This window comes from Pan troglodytes, chromosome 10, assembly GCF_028858775.2.
Source record: "Pan troglodytes isolate AG18354 chromosome 10, NHGRI_mPanTro3-v2.0_pri, whole genome shotgun sequence".
NCBI classification, from domain to species: Eukaryota; Metazoa; Chordata; class Mammalia; order Primates; family Hominidae; genus Pan; species Pan troglodytes.
In genome coordinates, this window is record NC_072408.2 from 43,607,997 (window position 1) to 43,624,812 (window position 16,816).

A 16,816-nucleotide genomic window follows, 5' to 3' on the forward strand; every position below is an offset into this window, starting at 1 on the left:
GAAGTCTTGATCCATGGTCTTGGGAAAGCTGTCCACATCTAGAATACTGTCTGTTTCTGGGAAGAAACTTCTCTGCTTGGCTTTATCTTAAGGTCTCCAATGGATGTGCAGTTCTAAGAGTCTGAGTGGACCCTTTTGAGTTGCGAGATGTAGACCGAAGGTCCAAGGCCCTGAAGTTTTGCTGAAGAGTGGGTGATGAGAAGAACTTGATATGGCCCCCTCCAATGGGGCTCAATGGCAGTCTTTCTCAGATATCGTCTCCAGATGACCTGATCTCTGCATTCTAGATTGTGAAGGGTTTGATTGTCCTCAGTTGATAGATCTTGAAAAGCTTCCTTTACCTGGTGAAAATATACTTTGGCATAATGCATTAAAACCTTGCAGCATTTAGTTATGTCAGAGTTTAGGGGAGTAGAAAATAAATGAGTTCTATTATTAGGGCATAGGCCTTCCAGTAGCTATTTCATAAGGGATCAATCTATGATGTATTATAGCAGTGGTCCCTATTACGGAATTAGACTTCCAGACTCATTTGTTCTCATGACCTGTTTTACTTTAACCCAGTCATGTGATTCAAGAACCAAGACTAATGAGTATATTGCAAGGCAAGTTTGCACCAAAATCCCAAGCAGATTTTCTTGCAAATTGACTTATGTGCCAGGGTACTATAGCACTTTTTTTTTCCTGAGACAGAATCTTGCTCTGTCACCCAGGCTGGAGTACAGTGGCGCAACCTCAGCTCACTGCAACCTCTGCCTCCCAGATTCAAGCGATTCTCCTGCCTCAGCCTCTGGAGTAGCTGGGATTACAGGTGCGTGCCACCACGCCAAGCTAATTTTTGTATTTTTAGTAGAGACGGGGTATCACCATGTTGGTCAGGCTGGTCTCAAACTCCTGACCTCGTGATCTACCCCCCGCTCAGCCTCCCAAAGTGCTGAGATTACAGGTGTGAGCCACCGCGCCTGGCCAGCACTCTTTTAACCTATAATAACTGTACCTCAGATCCTTGGCCAGAAACTGCTAATTCCAACATTCCTAGTTGGAATTAGGAATACATGCCCTATAAAACCTTGCAATAGCCTATAAGCAGGGCTGCCTCCTCTGCTTTTGTCAGGAGGTAGCCCGGCAGGACTGACAGTAAATCAGCTTGCCTGAACTTGGGTCTATTGGCCTTATTCCTTTCTCGGCTGTCCTTCCAATTATCCCTTACAAACCTAACTTCAGAATTTTCCTTTGTAACAAATAGCTGAGTCTCAGCCAATCACAGTAACTGAGCTTCAGTCAATCACAGGCAGCCAAATGTTCACAAACACCAGCTGTAAACAATCCAGCTGTTACTTCTGTTTTCCATGTGTCACTTTCTGTTTTCTGTCCATAAGTATTGTGGGACCACAGTGCAGCCAGAGTTCCTCTGATCAGTTCTAAGGGCTGCCCAATTCTAAAATTGCATATAAAATCCAACTAAGATCTTTAAACTAAATTCATTGAAATTTTGAAATTTGGCATCTTTCCTCCACAAGCTCTCCGTATCTGAACTGTCAGAGTCTTTCTGGGCCTTGGGTGCCTCTGTCTGTCTGTCTGTCTGTGTGCCTCTCCCATCAGACTGGGACCTCAGGCACGCAGAGTCTTGCCTGCCTCTGATTCTTTCCTCAGTGCCCAGTCCTGGTTGTGCACATGGTGGGGGTTCAGGAAGGGTGTGATCCAGGACACCCACCTTGTGGAGGAAGGCAGTAAACCTGCTGTTGAGGCACTTGATCTTCTCCTCCTCCTGCTTTATGCACTATGCAATCTCCAGGTTGAGGGGCATGAGGAGGCTCTCATTGATCAACACAATGGTGTTACAGGCAGTGCTGGGCCCGCATGTGCTGCCAGAGTGGTAGCTGAATCTGTGTCCACAGGAACCAGTGCCAAAGTCCCCAGTGAGGCCATGGTAGCAGGGGCTTGCCGTGATGCAGCAGCCACCAGACCAGGGCCCGGAGGGCAAGATGCAGCTGAGGGTGGGGTCATAACCATATCTCTGAGTGGCTGCACAGGACCTGGATTTGCAGACTCCGCTCAGGAGCCTAGGCAAGACAATCTACAAGTCATGGCGACTCTCTGCTGGAGGACATGAAGCCAGAGGAAGAAGAGGACTCTGACCTCTCCCTCACTGCTAGCACCTTGTATAAACCCAGGCACCTGGGTCTGTCTGCCTCCCCATGTGGAGAGGCCATATTGTCACCTTTATGAGCTTGGGAAATTTCACAGTCATTTCTCCTCCCTCCTGGGGTAACATTATCAATATGGGGCTTTGGAAAATCCTACACTCAGGCAATTCTGAAACGTTGGCAGCATTTCTTCCACAGCTGAGGGCTGATGGTGTCCAGGAGTCAAGGTCAGCCAAAACCTGTGGACTCCACACTTTATGAAGTAATTGTGAAGCCAGGGGGAAGCCAGGTTGGGACACTTCCTTTCAGGTGGTTAGCTGAGCTCACAACCTCACAGTTTTTCAGTTTGGGCCATCAGATGAGCTGCAACCAGGGACAAAGGACAGGTCATCCTCACTCCGGGTGGTAAGCCCTGGCTCCTTCAAGTGGAAGAGACTTCCAGGGGCTCCCCAGGAAGGGCCCTAGGGCTGAGTCCTAAAGGCAGCCTGTGACACCTGACTCCGGGCATGGCCAGTAGGAGATTGTGTCTACCTCTACCAAGACATGGAAGAGTCAACTATACAACCAAAACAGTTTTGTTCAGCTCTTCTTGCCATAGGAGCCATGAAGTGGGTATGTGGGGGTTCAGTCAGGCTGATGGGAAAAATTTTAGTTATAATAGCCACAAAGCCTCTTGGAAGGCCTAAGAGTTGGCATAACTTCAGTAATAGATCTGGCTGAAGGCAGCCTAGTCCCTTTTCCTTCAGTTAAATAGATTAAAAGTAGATACAAAGGAATGTGGGAGAGTTTATCTAACTAGCTTGTTTACTCATGTAGTCCTAAGACTAACCTTTGATCTACAGTGGGTGCTTAATTGCTTTCTACTCGGGAAGTCCACAAGGTCAATTACCCTCTAGTGGCATTGACTCAAGACTTTGTCAATTAATCTTTACTGAATAAATGCGAGTCTCACTGGCTAGTCGAGGCCATGGTCACACAACTGTTTACCGCACTCTCCAGGGAGTCTGTAAGCGGCCCGGACTCTCAGCTGGACTGACAAGCATAATATCTGCGTTGGTGCACGTTATTCATCCATCACTGGGTCAGGGTCTGCCAGACAGACCCCCGCATGGGTGGATGTGTGTAAGCATCTGGTTGAGGGTTCAAAGTATCTGGATCCCTCTGCCTGCCCACCCACCTCCCTTCCTTCCCATGTGCCTTTAAGATTCCTCACCCCAACCCAACAGTGTCTCCCACAACTCCACCAGAAGCACAGGGCCACGCTCTCCAGTCTCTTGCAAAGGCTCCCTCTTTATCAGAGATATCCCTCAAGAAAGCCTGTCCCATCAGCTTTGAGACAGGCCCACAGGAGCCTAACTGAGGCATGGGAGTGGGGGTCCCCAGCCAGGAGAGCAACAGCGTGGAGGAGGCCACAGCCCCCAGACCTGAAAGAGCAGGGCAGGGGGCTGGGGGGCTCTGGATGGTGACCAGGACAGTGAAATAACAACAGCACTCAACAGTGGCTAGAATGTACAGACCACTTACTATACAGCAGGCAGCATGCTAGTGCTTTACATACACCTCACCTGATCCTTGCCATGTCCCTGGCAAGTTATATTACCTCAATTCTAGATACAAAAGAAACAGAGACTCAAGGGGGTTGTGTGCAAGTTTTCACCCACATTGTAAGTGGCAGAGCCCAGGCATGTCTGATTCCAGAGACACTTTTGATCACTATACCATAAAGAAGGAAGAAATGTATTTCTGAAATGGACACACTGGTGTTCAAGATGTTTCATAACAAAGTTACCAGAAGAACACACATGCTCGTGTGCACACACACACACTTTTACACATATACACTCTCTGTGTACTATCCCCATGTTCCGTTCACTCACACACCTCTGAGCATGGCCCTCTGCAGGTCAAGCACCTCCAGCACTTCGCTTGATATTCTGAGCCTATCCTGCCCATCCACCATATTCACCATGTGGCCTCAGCCAGCCTCCTTCCCCCTGCTCTCATCAACCCCTATTTTTCAGCCAAAGCAGATGACCCCACTATTCCCTTCACATCCTCTGGCCTCCCTTGCTTTGTGTCTTTGCTTACACCATTCCCTCTGCCTGAATCCTCCCCTCTCTCATCTCAGCATTTCCAAGTCCTCACCTTCTTCAGGCCAAACCAAAGTGTCATCTCCAAGAACCCTGCTCTGACCCTTGGTCCCAAGCTCCCATGGCATGGTGTTGCTCCACTATAGCCAGACCCCCTGCAGCTTTGCACTAGGGTCCTCTGTATGCATGCCTGCACTGCCTGAGGACTCCAGTCTCTCCTTCATGCTCTGAGCCTGGTTCCTGATGGTATTCAGTAGATGTTTGCTTCCTGCCTTGAACTGGCCCCTGGGACCCACTGGGAGGTTAAAGAAGAGGCATGATAACCCAAACAGGACATTAGGTTTTCACTGATAGACTGGTATATTGGTGATAAAAGGGGCGGGGGGATGTTTTCTAGAAGATCTGGCTGATGATGAAGAAGCCCTCCTCTTCCCTGGCACTTGTGACAACCAACCCTCTCTATGAAGAAGTATGTCCTTAATTGTTTCTGAAATTTCTCAGGTTTCAGCCTGTTTCTCTCCCCTGAGTTCCAAGAATAATAAACAGACCACGAGGGATCATGTTTCCCTGAGGCTGGGCCAGGGATTAGCATTAACATTGTGGAAGACCACTGTGATCCAGATGTCAAACCTCTCCATTCCAGCCCCTTCACATTGTTTTCTTAGCGGGAACAATGCAGCCTGCAGATCTTCTGTTTCTCTGGATTTTAAATGCACGTAATTATCTGTGTGGACAAAGGCTGATTATTAACATCCTCATTGATTGTAATAGCATAGAAAGTCCAGTCTATCCACCCACCAGAACCCAGAAAGGGGTCCAAGCAAGAATCATGTAAGTGCCTCCACAAGTCTAATTTAAATCTTCCATGCTCCAGGGTAAGTCCAAATCCTCTCGTCCAGGAGACACCAAGGGAACACTCCTCCAATACTACTTATTCTCAAAAGAAAATTGGAATCGAAATACATAATCCTGAAGCCAAGCATTAGTCACACAGCTGGTGACTGACACAGCAGGAGCACTGTCATCTCGGACAAACACCACCACTTTAAGTTCCAGCTCCCTTTCTAGCCTCATGCATTTCAAGGAAATCACTTCTCTTCTAACTACAAGCAGACAGAAAGAGCGGGCAGTAAAACACAGATAAGACAGCTTGGGCACAGAGGGAAGTAGGAGGAAAGTCTTGTGGGTAACCGCCAAACTTCACCCTCATACAATGGGCCCCAGTAAAACAGTGGGCCTTAATAAGCACGTACCTTTCCCTTCAGGTGCACTAAGATACAGGAGCTAAAAGCAGACTCGGGGGATATGCCTGAAGCTGCAGAAAGATGTATGGGAACAGACACACACCTCTCCCTCCCAGATAAGCACAACAAAGACACAGAAGCAGTCCAAGCCTCTTCTAAACTCACCCACCCTGAATCCTTAAAAAAAAACTCTTAGTCTGTAAGAGAGTGTGCCTCTGACCTAACTCGGCCAGACACCCCTCTCAGGTTTGTTTTCTCTAAAATAAATCTGTCTTGACTGGCAAGCCACCTTTCATGTTTCTTTCGTCTTTCTTTAATTCTTACACTGACTCCCAGCTGAAGCTGGGGCAGGGGCACAAGCCTGTGGGGTTGGGCTCCAACTTCTACAGAGGACTGAACTAAGGTTGGCCTTAAACTGCTACAAAACAGACCAAGGCTGGGCCAAAGGAATCCAAGCCCATGAGAGTGCAGAAAAGACAGGAAAAGGGGTAAGAGGAAATGCGATGCCAGGCAGCTCAAAGCCAGGACTGGCTGTGGTGACCTCTGGAGTTCTAAGATTTAATTACTGCTTTCACAGTAATAACATATTTAAAAGCAAAGGAAGCCGAGGGTGATTTGCATGCTTCTCTTTAATGCTGGCTGCTGAGTGCACACTCCTGGTTTCCTCTGCCAATAATTGGACACATAATTAACCTCCTTTATAATGGATTATGGCCTTCTAGAGTTGGTGGCCATGACCAAGCCTCAGTTGAGGGGAAGGCCTTGGATCAGGCCGATTTCTCCAAGGGCCCAAAGCCCAGCAGCAGTCTGTGCTCCTGCCGCCAACAAGAACTCAACCCTCACTCAGCCCCCAAAGATTCAGACCCTGGGTGAGACCAGTGTGGAGGAGGGCTTGGAGGAGGGGTGGCCTTTCAGATTCCAACTCTGCCCCTCTATGCATCCTTCTATGCATGACCTTAAACAAGTCACTGGACCACCCTGAGCTCACCTTCCCAATCAGGTAAATGGGCACAATAATACCAACCTCAGAAGGACGCCCTGGGAGCTAGAGGAAATAATATAGTATAAAAAGGCCTCAGCACAGTACTAGGCACATTGCGGGCACTCCATGAATAAAACTCCCTTCCCCTCGCCCAAGCAGAGTGGAGAGGGGTACAGGAAGGAGGGACGCTTTCGAGAAGAGGAGGTATGAGCTGAGTCCTGAGATAGAAGAGAAGTTTTTGCCCAAAGGGACACAGGATGAATGATAAATTAACAATAGAATAAATAGAACAAATAATGAATAAATAAACATTTACACAGTTCTTATTAAGTGATAGGTAGGGCCCTAAATGCTTTCTGGTCATTATCTCATTAGATCCTGGCAACAGCTCTCAGTGCTTACTATTATTATCGCTATTTTGCCTGTGAGAAAACTGAGGCTCAGAAAGGTTATTCAGCTGCCCAAGGTCATGATATGAACCTGCGGGACTGACTTCAGAGGCCCCACACTCTCGACACACGCACACACTCGCCCCACACAACGTGCAGGGATGCCAGATAACCCCGCGGCGGGGGACCGGGGCTATGGGACTGGGACCGAAGTGGAGGCCGGATCCAACAAGGCAACGCTCGGAGTCCCGGCGGAGGGGCGGACAGGTGGAGGGGCTCCACTCGCACTGACCGCAGCGCACGGGCAGCGGAGCTGACCAGGCGCTTCCCGGCCCCATAAAGCTCGGGCGGGAGGCGAACGCCGTTTTATGCAGGCGGCCGGGCGGCCTGGCTCGCTTTCATTCCCGGCTCTGCGAGGCGCGAGGGCCGAGCCCTCCAAGCTCGTAAACGCCTTGGCCGCGAGCTCCCTCCCCGGGCCCGCGGGCCCTCATATAAGGCGCAGCGCCGGCTTGGGGTCCAGCCGCCCGCCCCTGCCGCCACCGCACCATGTCCTGCCTCTACTCCCGCCTCAGCGCCCCCTGCGGGGTCCGCGCCGTCAGCTGCATCTCGGCCTGCGGGCCCCGGCCCGGCCGCTGCTGCATCACCGCCGCCCCCTACCGCGGCGTCTTCTGCTACCGCGGCCTCACCGGAGGCTTCGGCAGCCACAGCGTGTGCGGGGGCTTCCGCGCCGGCTCCTGCGGACGCAGCTTCGGCTACCGCTCCGGGGGCGTGTGCGGGCCCAGTCCCCCATGCATCACCACCGTGTCGGTCAACGAGAGCCTCCTCACGCCCCTCAACCTGGAGATCGACCCCAACGCGCAGTGCGTGAAGCAGGAGGAGAAGGAGCAGATCAAGTCCCTCAACAGCAGGTTCGCGGCCTTCATCGACAAGGTGGGTGTCCTGGATCACACCTTTCCTGAACCTGGAAGTCCTGGAAGGAGATGGAAATTCCCAGTGGTCTCTCTAGAAATGGGGAATGAGGATGGCTGATATTTTATATAATGTTAGGCGGTGCCGGCCCATCATATTAAATAACATTGAAACACGTGGTAAGAAAATACATCTTCTTTAATGTCTGTTTCAATCTTTAAGATTAGGTGGGAAAAAAATATCACTGGATGCTAATGTTTTTAGCATCTCTCTAATACTTGCTTCCCTCCTGCTTCTAATAAAGAGAGCAAGCCCCGGCTTCAGAACTGTCTAGGACAACTGTTTCTACTAGAATTTAATGTTCTGTAATTTCCCTTTATGTATGCCTAGTAATGATGGTTTTGCATCTCTGGTGGCAATATGAAGTTACTCTTTTAACCCCATACGTGTAAATGTTAATTGAATCCACTTACAGATAAATTAGGAGTAAAATAGTATATGGGATGGCAAAATCCTGAAGTCAGCCTTGGGTGTACACAGAAGAGAAAGGAGGCAGAGAGAGGGTGAGGGGCTGGCCCAAGGGCCCACAGAGAGTGGGTGCCAGAACAGGGTTCCAAGCCCAGGCCCTCTCCAACTCTCCAGCCCCTGGGCTAGAAGGTCCACAGCTTGGGATCCCAGCTGCCCCACTCCCTCTAGAAGGGGCTGGTTCACCTCAACAGGCACTGCACGCTGGAGAGGTGACCCAGGAGTGGCTCGTGGAATGGACACTGGCCCAGGAGCAGGCCACCTGGCCTCCATGCTCAGTTCCTCTACTGACACACTGTGTGGCACTGGGCAGAGGCTTCCCTTCTCCATCCCAGTGGCTTCCTCACCAGGGCTGTGTGTGGTGCAGCGTGTGAGCTGGCCATGACTCTGAAAGGGAAGATGGGGCCCAAGGCAGCCATGAGACCCCATAGCCAAGACCACCTGAAATTATGCCATGTAATATCAGCAGTCCCCACTCCCCATGTCTGCAAGTTCCAACCCAGGAATTCCCAGCTGCACTCATGGAGTTGGATGAAAAGGACCCCAGGGCTTAAAGGCAAGGAGACATCTCAGCTCCAGCTCAAATGTACGAGAAGTGGAAAACTGGAAGCCAAGGGCACTAGTTTGTTTGCTGACATCCTTTCTGGCCAGCACAATGTATTGTTGCCATGTGTTCCTCCAGTTTCAGTGAAATCCAGGAAAAGCGTGCAAGCCTCATTTCCCTAGGGTCCTCACCCTCTCTGTTTTCCAAAACCTCCCCCCATTCACATTACATATGTCTGGCCCCCAGAGACATATGACACAGTGTCCAACATAAGAATTTAGGCCACCTAGGACCACGCCCCACACTCCCCAATGCCTCTTCAGGCCCCAGGCATCCCGCTTGGTAAGAGCATAGCTTCTTTGACCTCCCCAGCTAGGAAGCCCTTCCCACCTTGACCATCTGTTCAATCAAATGTTCACCAAGCCAAGGGCTGGCTATGAGGACATCAATAAATAAGCCATAGGCCCTGCCCTGAGGGAGCTTATAGTGAGAGGCATTCTCCCTACTCTATCCCTCCCAACACTGCTCTACATTCCTTTCCTCCAGGAAGTGTTCCCTAATTGTCACTACCCCCTACCCCCATCTGTCCCCCGCTAGCCTGACAGTAACCCAGCACAGCCCACAGGCCTCTCAGTTTCTCACTCATCCCATCCAGGCCCACCTGGACAGACCCTCACTTAGCCCTGAATAAGCAATTATGAAACAAGGATTCTCCAGCTGCATCCTCAGGCCAGGAGAGACCAGCAGGGGCCATGTGGTCTACCCCTTGCCTCTGCACATCTTACTGCCAGTTCTGTCTTGACTCTGTCTGTTCCCCAAGGAGGGCTGGGGATATTGGCTCCTCCAACCAACTTTTCTCCCACTTCCACACCAGGTGCGCTTCCTGGAGCAGCAGAACAAGCTGCTGGAGACAAAGCTGCAGTTCTTCCAGAACCGTGAGTGCTGTGAGAGCAACCTGGAGCCCCTGTTTGAGGGCTACAACTCTGCGACGGGAGGCCTAGTGCGTGGAAGCCGACAGTGGGAGGCTGGCTTCAGAGCTCAACCACGTGCAGGAGGTTCTGGAGGGTTACAAGAAGAAGTAAGTGCAGTGGGAGGAGGGTTTGGAGAAATTAAATGGGATTAAGTCAAAGTATGATAGATTTGGGTTAGACCATAAGAGGAACTTCCCAACAGGAAGAAAATAGTACAATAATCCTGTGGGGTAGGGGGAATTTCTTTTCTAGACTGGGAGTTTAAACATTGGAGATTCTGAACTGCTCCAGCTACTTCATCATTATGTTTATTTCATTAATTCATCAAACATTTTATTGAGCATCTACTCAATGTTGTAGGTGCTATGTTGGGCTCTGAGTGGGAAAGGAGTAAGGAAGTAAGAAGGAGGAGAAAGGAGAGGTACCAGAACTGGGCAGGGTTCCTGCCCCAAAGGAGTTACAGCCCAGAAACAGAGAGGAGGTCTTTGAAAATGTGCAGGGCCCCCACCCTGACCCATATCAGGAATAAAAGTCCCTGAAATAGAAAGAGCTTTGAGTAACATGGGTTGGTTTGAATGCCCAGAAGAAAGGGATGGACAAGTTCCCTTCAGTCCAACACTTTTTTGATTCTTGTGACCACCTCCAAAAGATCCAGTTCCCGGAATGTGTTTGCCTGTGCCTTCATTCCCATTTTTTTTCCTCCCCAGATCTGAGCCTTGTGTGTTTTGTCCCCAGGTATGAAGAAGAGGTGGCACTAAGGGCCACTGCTGAGAATGAATTTGTGGCCTTGAAGAAGGTGAGTGACCCCAGAATCCTTGTCCCCTAACTCAGAATGGAGGCCAGAGACAGAAGAGTCCTAGACCCAAAGGTTTGAGCTGGGAGACCTTGACTAACATCAGGCTCTCTGTAGTTCGGAGAGGTGGAGGGACTCCCTTAGAATCACACGGCCCAGCTTCTTTCTGTTCCTTTCCCCAGTGCTCCAGTGCTCCCTGGGTGCCTCTGGCAGCAGAATACACTGCCTGCTTCAGGCAGGGCAATATTCTCCCCCATCTGAGGTTGCTGCCATATAACCACCAGATTTTCACCTCCTTCGGCCCTGCGCCTGGCATAGAGTAGGCACCCTGTAAATATTTGCGAGTGAAAGAGCAGGTGAATTGTAGACAATGGCTGCATCCTCAGGCCAGAAACAGCTCAGAACCACAGGCAGGGGCAGTGACCGTCATTCCTTGCCTCTGAGACTTGACTCTGTACAAGTGCCTGGACTCTCATTAGGCCCTTCCAGCCACCTCCATATGAGGAAAGCAGGGGTTATTGTGAGAAAATGAGGTGCAGAGGTTAAGGGGGCTGCTCAGAGTCACACTGACTTGGAAGGGACAGAGTTGAGCCCTGAGCCCTCTTCTGACCACAGATCTAGATTATCTTCCATGAGATTCCAGAGCGGAGAGGGGTGGGGCATCATTAGAATTTACCCACTGTACACCAGATCTTAAGTTTTGGTGATAGTGCATGACATGGATTCTAGAGGAATCATCCCAGTGGGTGCCAGAGGAAGTACCTGCAAACCTCAGTGTCCCCCTCCCTTACCCAAACCTGCTCTTGACGCCACTACTAACTGTATAAGGGGCTTCACCACGGCATGATACCAGGCACTGGGATGAGCACGTACAGAGGGTTTCCAGGGAAGCTGCTCAGCCTGATGGGGTGCCCCTCCCTGGTAGGAAAAAAACAAGGGTTCTGAATTGTCTCCCAGTGCAATTCCTGTGCCACCTTCTCCCCTTTAGGATGTGGACTGTGCCTACCTGCGCAAATCAGACCTAGAGGCCAACGTGGAGGCCCTGACCCAGGAGATCGACTTCCTGAGGCGGCTATATGAGGAGGTGCGGGGTCACAAAGCAGCGGGGCAGCAAGGAGGATATGAGTTAGACATTGGAAAATACTTATCACCATTCAGCTTCTGACCCCATGGTGGGACAAGGGGAGAAACCCCAGGCAGGTTCACTGTGAGCAGGTGAAGAAGTGTGGCTTGACCTCCCACTGCCATGCCCCAGGCAAGCTGGTGTTCCTGGTTACTAAAGTGACAATTGCCACAAGGTGGTAAACTCTGGTCCTAGACCCAAAGGTTCAAGCTGGAAGGTCCTGATTAAAATCAGGCACTGGGCCTCAGACATGGACTCTCTACCTCCAAGTCCTCTAGGCTCAGGACTCTGGGCTTGAGGAGTCCTGAGGGGGTCCCAGGGTTGAGGTGGAAGACTGTAACTGGGAGGGTGGGGCTTCAGACATCGAAGAAGCAGGGAAAGGGGACAAGGGATGATGATGAGGGTGGGCTACCAAGAGTAGGGCTCTGGTCTAAGAAGCTCTTGCCACTCCCCATCTACTGCAGGAGATCCGCGTTCTCCAGTCGCACATCTCAGACACCTCAGTGGTCGTCAAGATGGACAACAGCCGGGACCTGAACATGCACTGTGTCGTCACTAAGATCAAAGCTCAGTACGACGACATTGCCACCCGCAGCCGGGCCGAGGCCGAGTCCTGGTACGGCAGCAAGGTGAGTGGCACAGGACACCTGCCTGCTAGACATGGCAGTTGGAGGGATGCAAGGTATCTATTAAATAGGCTTCCTTTTCTGGGGATTCTGGTCCCTACGGATGGGAAGATAAGGGCTGCCTCTCTGAGGTTGGGGTAGCAGGGCAGGACTGCCATGTGTGGTTGCACAGGCTGAGCACTGCACAACCTGCACAATCATCCGTGGTGTCCTGAATGGATGGGAGGTCCCACCCTGAGCCTCATAAGCAACTCTACTTCGCCAGTGTGAGGAGATGAAGGCCACGGTGATCAGGCACGGGGAGACCCTGTGCCGCACCAAGGAGGAGATCAACGAGGTGAACCGCATGATCCAGAGGCTGACAGCCGAGGTGGAGAACGCCAAGTGCCAGGTATGGGAGCCCGGCCCACCCCTCAGTGTAGGAAGAGAGTGGGGTTAGCCCTCAGCAGAGGGATTTGGGTTAGACCCCTTGCCAATGTGTGGGGACAAGGGCAAACACCCAGCATGAGGACAGACAGCCTCCTCCATGGAAAACGTTCTCCATTCTCGCTGAATGGAGGCATTGGGGCAATATGGAGGGAATGAGGTGCTTCCAAGGGCAGAGTGGGGCAGAGGAAATAGCACCAGTCTAAGGGGCAGGAAACCTGGGCTCTCAAACAAGCTCTGCCACTAGTTTGCCATGAGACTTGGGAAAGGCATTTAACCTCTCTGGCCTGTTGTTCTAGATCAGTGATGGCACATTCAGACATCAACGGGGTTAGTAAATGAGCGAAGCAAGCAAGCTGTTCCCAAGGCACTTGGGTATGATAGGGACTATGGTAAACTGGAAAGCACAAAGGGCAGGGCTAGGCAGATCCAACTGAGGCAGGCCATGCAGAAATGCAGGTCCAGTGTGGCCAGATCCTCTGATCTTTTGAAAGAAGCCAAGAATTTCAATTATTGTGTTAAATTTCCAAAATTGAAGACACTGTGCAAACATGCCTGGGAGCACTAATTTGCAACCCCTGGCCTAACAAATAGACAAGGCCTCTTTTTCTTCTGCTAGTCAGTGGTCAGTGGTTACCAGGCCTCTGACCCTGAAGCCAGAACAGAGATCCTTAATAACCCTCCCTTGCCTCCCAGAACTCCAAGCTGGAGGCCGCGGTGGCCCAGTCTGAGCAGCAGGGTGAGGCGGCCCTCAGTGATGCCTGCTGCAAGCTGGCCGAGCTGGAGGGCACCCTGCAGAAGGCCAAGCAGGACATGGCCTGCCTGATCAGGGAGTACCAGAAGGTGATGAACTCCAAGCTGGGCCTGGACATTGAGATCGCCACCTACAGGCGCCTGCTGGAGGGCGAGGAGCAGAGGTGAGGACCACAGCTGTGGGGAGGGTGTCCCCTCAGTTTCCCCCAGGCAGTGCTGCAGTGCTTCAACACCCAGGAGCATGTCTGCATATTATTTACTTGGAATGTGCATCAACGCTAATTGGAGGAGAGAATTTGCAGGTTAAACAGATTTCACCAGCTTTGCTCCCCACAACTAATTTCTGTCTCTTTGCTTTCCCTATAAGGTTGTGTGAGGGCGTTGGTGCTGTAAATGTCTGTAAGTAATCCATTTTGTGGGTCCTGAAATAAGAGCTTGGGGTTCTGGGCAGGCAAATTTTTTCTTAGAGCTTCAGATAGTAAAAACTTTAGGCTTGTGAGCCATGTAGTCTCTGCCTCAACTGCTCCACTCCGTTGTCATGTAAAGCAGCCACAGCCAAAGGCAATACTTGAAGGAAGCGGTATGACTGGGTTCCAAGAAAACTTGATTGACAAACAGGAAGCCTGCATGTGGCCATAGTTTGCAGACTCTAAAAGGAAAGACAGAGTGGGGCAGTGAGTGCTTATAGTAACTTAATTAGCTACAGTCATGTACCACATAAGGACTTTTAGGTCAAGGATGGATGGAATATAGGACAGTAGTCCCATTAGATTATACCATATTTTTACTCTACTTTCCTAGGTTTAGCTATGTTCAGAAACACAAATACCTACCATGGTGTTACACTTGCCTTTAGTCTTCAGTACAGTCACATGCTGTACAGATTTGTAGCTTAGAAGCAATAGGCTATGCTATAGGGTAAACTTGTCAAACCTGTGACCAGAAGGCTGCATACAGCCCAGGACGGCTTTGAATGTGGCCCAGCACAAATTTGTAAACATTCTTAAAACTTACGAGATTTTCGTGTGTGTGATTTTTTAAAGCTCATCAGCTACCGTTAGTGTTAGTGTATTTTATGTGTGGCCCAAGACAATTCTTCTTCTTCCAATGTGGCCCAGGGAAGCCAAAAGATTGGACACCCTTGGGGCCTGGGTGTGGTGGCTCACACCTGTAATCCCAGCACTTTGGGAGGCCAAGGCAGGTGGATCACTTGAGGTCAGGAGTTTGAGACCAGCCTGGCCAACATGGTGAAACCCCGTCTCTACTAAAAATACAAAAATTAGCCGGGGCGAGGTGATGGGCACCTGTAATCCCAGCTACTAGGGAGGCTGAGGCAGGAGAATCACTTAAACCCAGGAGGCAGAGGTTGCAGTGAGCTGAGATCGCGCCACTGCACTCCAGTCTGGGCGATAGAGAGAGACTCCGTCTCAAAAATAAAAATAAAAAATAAAAAAGATTGGCCACCCTTGCCACAGAGCCCAGGTGTGTAGTAGGCTACAACATGTAGGTTTGCGTATGTGCACTCCATGATGTTCGCACAATGACAAAATCATTTAATGCTGTATTTCTCAGAACATGTCTCTGTTGTGAGGCGAAGCATGGCTATGTCTGCCTATAGAAAGGACCTGGGCTAATAGTGTATCAAGGACGCCTGAGGCTAAGACTGCAGGAAGGAGTGCCCATGTGAGGGTTTGAGGGGAGCGATAGAAACAGAGGGGAGAAGCTCTGAGCAGAAGGGGCCTCTGGCCGCCAGGAGACTGAGCCCTGTCCTCCCCCTCTGGCAGGTGTCAGCAGCTCCCGCGGCGGGGTCTTATGCGGGGACCTGTGCGTGTCGGGCTCCCGGCCGGTGACGGGCAGCGTCTGCAGTGCCCCCTGCAGCGGAAACGTGGCGTGAGCACCGGCCTGTGTGCGCCCTGCGGCCAGAGCTGCGGCAGCGGCCGCTCCCTGCGCTTCGCCTGAGCGCCCCACTTTGTACCGACGCCGCCTCACCAGCAGCAGCCCCAGCCTCCAGAGGCAGCCCGGAGCTCCCACGGTCCCCAGACGTGGGGAAGGAGGGCTTCGGGGCCCAACCTCCCCACCGGCCCCCACGCCGCGCCTTCCTGTCTCGCATCCCCGCCCGCTAGTCCCTTCACTGCTTCCGAGAGCACAGGGCTCCTAGCCCGCAGCTCTCCCAACCCCCGAATCTAAAGGACTGTCCTCGCAGCCCTAGGTAAAGACCCCGGTCCGGAGGCCTGGATGCCTGTGGCTTCTGAGGGACAGATGGGCCTGGAGCCCCTTGGTGTGGACTTGCTGTGCCTTCTAATCCAATGTCTTCTAATACACGTGCAGGACAGGCCACCTCTCCTGCCTGGCTGCCTGGCTCCCTCCCTCTCCCCTGTGCTTGTCTCAGCATTTCCAGTAAAGCTCCTGATCATATGCATTGTGCCCTGAGAGTCTCTCCTTCCTCTTGCCCACTTCGTCTTCTTAGTCGGGAGGGAGAGGGCCTGGATCTCCTGACACCTTGGGTGGGAACCTCATCACTGTGGCTGCTGGTCCACTTTTTCCACTCTCCACCCCAGCCCCCACCTCAGCATTTGAAAGTTCCCTGACCATAGGGTCAAATATACAGACTTCCTCCCAGAAGCCAACACATCCCACATAGCTCCCCCATCCACACCACCACCATCACCCCCTGGGGTCCCAGACACAGAGACCTCCCTGTGGCTCCACAGTACCCATCATATGTGCTGCTGCCCATCAGGGACACATTTCCCCATGCATAGGCCCTGCCACAGAACACCTGCCACACTCACAGACACACAGACCTGTGTGTCGGGGACTCTGACATAGAGGCCCCCATCAAGCACTGACTTAACACAGATGTCCTTCCCCACTCCCATGGATCCAGATACAAACCCATCCCTCCACTAAGGTCCTAGGCACAGACCTGTTACCGGGGATCTAGACTCTAGGACCCTCCTCCCATGCACACACACACCTCCCCCCCACAACCACTACCCCCACAGAATTCAAGATGCAGAGGACCTCTCCAGGGCCCCAGGGCCTGGCTGACCATGAGCCTGGCAGACCCAGCACCAGGAAGGGCTGAGGACGGCTGGCATGAAAGTTGGCTGGGCCACCCGAAACTGGAAGCTGGGGCAGCTGAACATCTGTGGCCTCCTCACAAAAGGAATGTGCTCTGGCAGCTCTGGGCATGGGTGGAGGGAGGCAAATAGCCTTTCCACCCCCTTAGCAGGGCAGCCCTCCAAGGCCCAATTGCTGGCAGAGCCTGCATTTCCCCGTGGCTCTTCTGGG

At 51.7% G+C, this 16,816-nt stretch overlaps 1 pseudogene; it reads left to right on the plus strand.

Annotated features, from left to right (window-relative positions):
- Positions 1–7,398: 7,398 nt before the first annotated feature.
- KRT87 (keratin 87) lies at positions 7,399–15,937 on the plus strand (annotated as a pseudogene).
- The last annotated feature ends 879 nt before the right edge of the window (positions 15,938–16,816 follow it).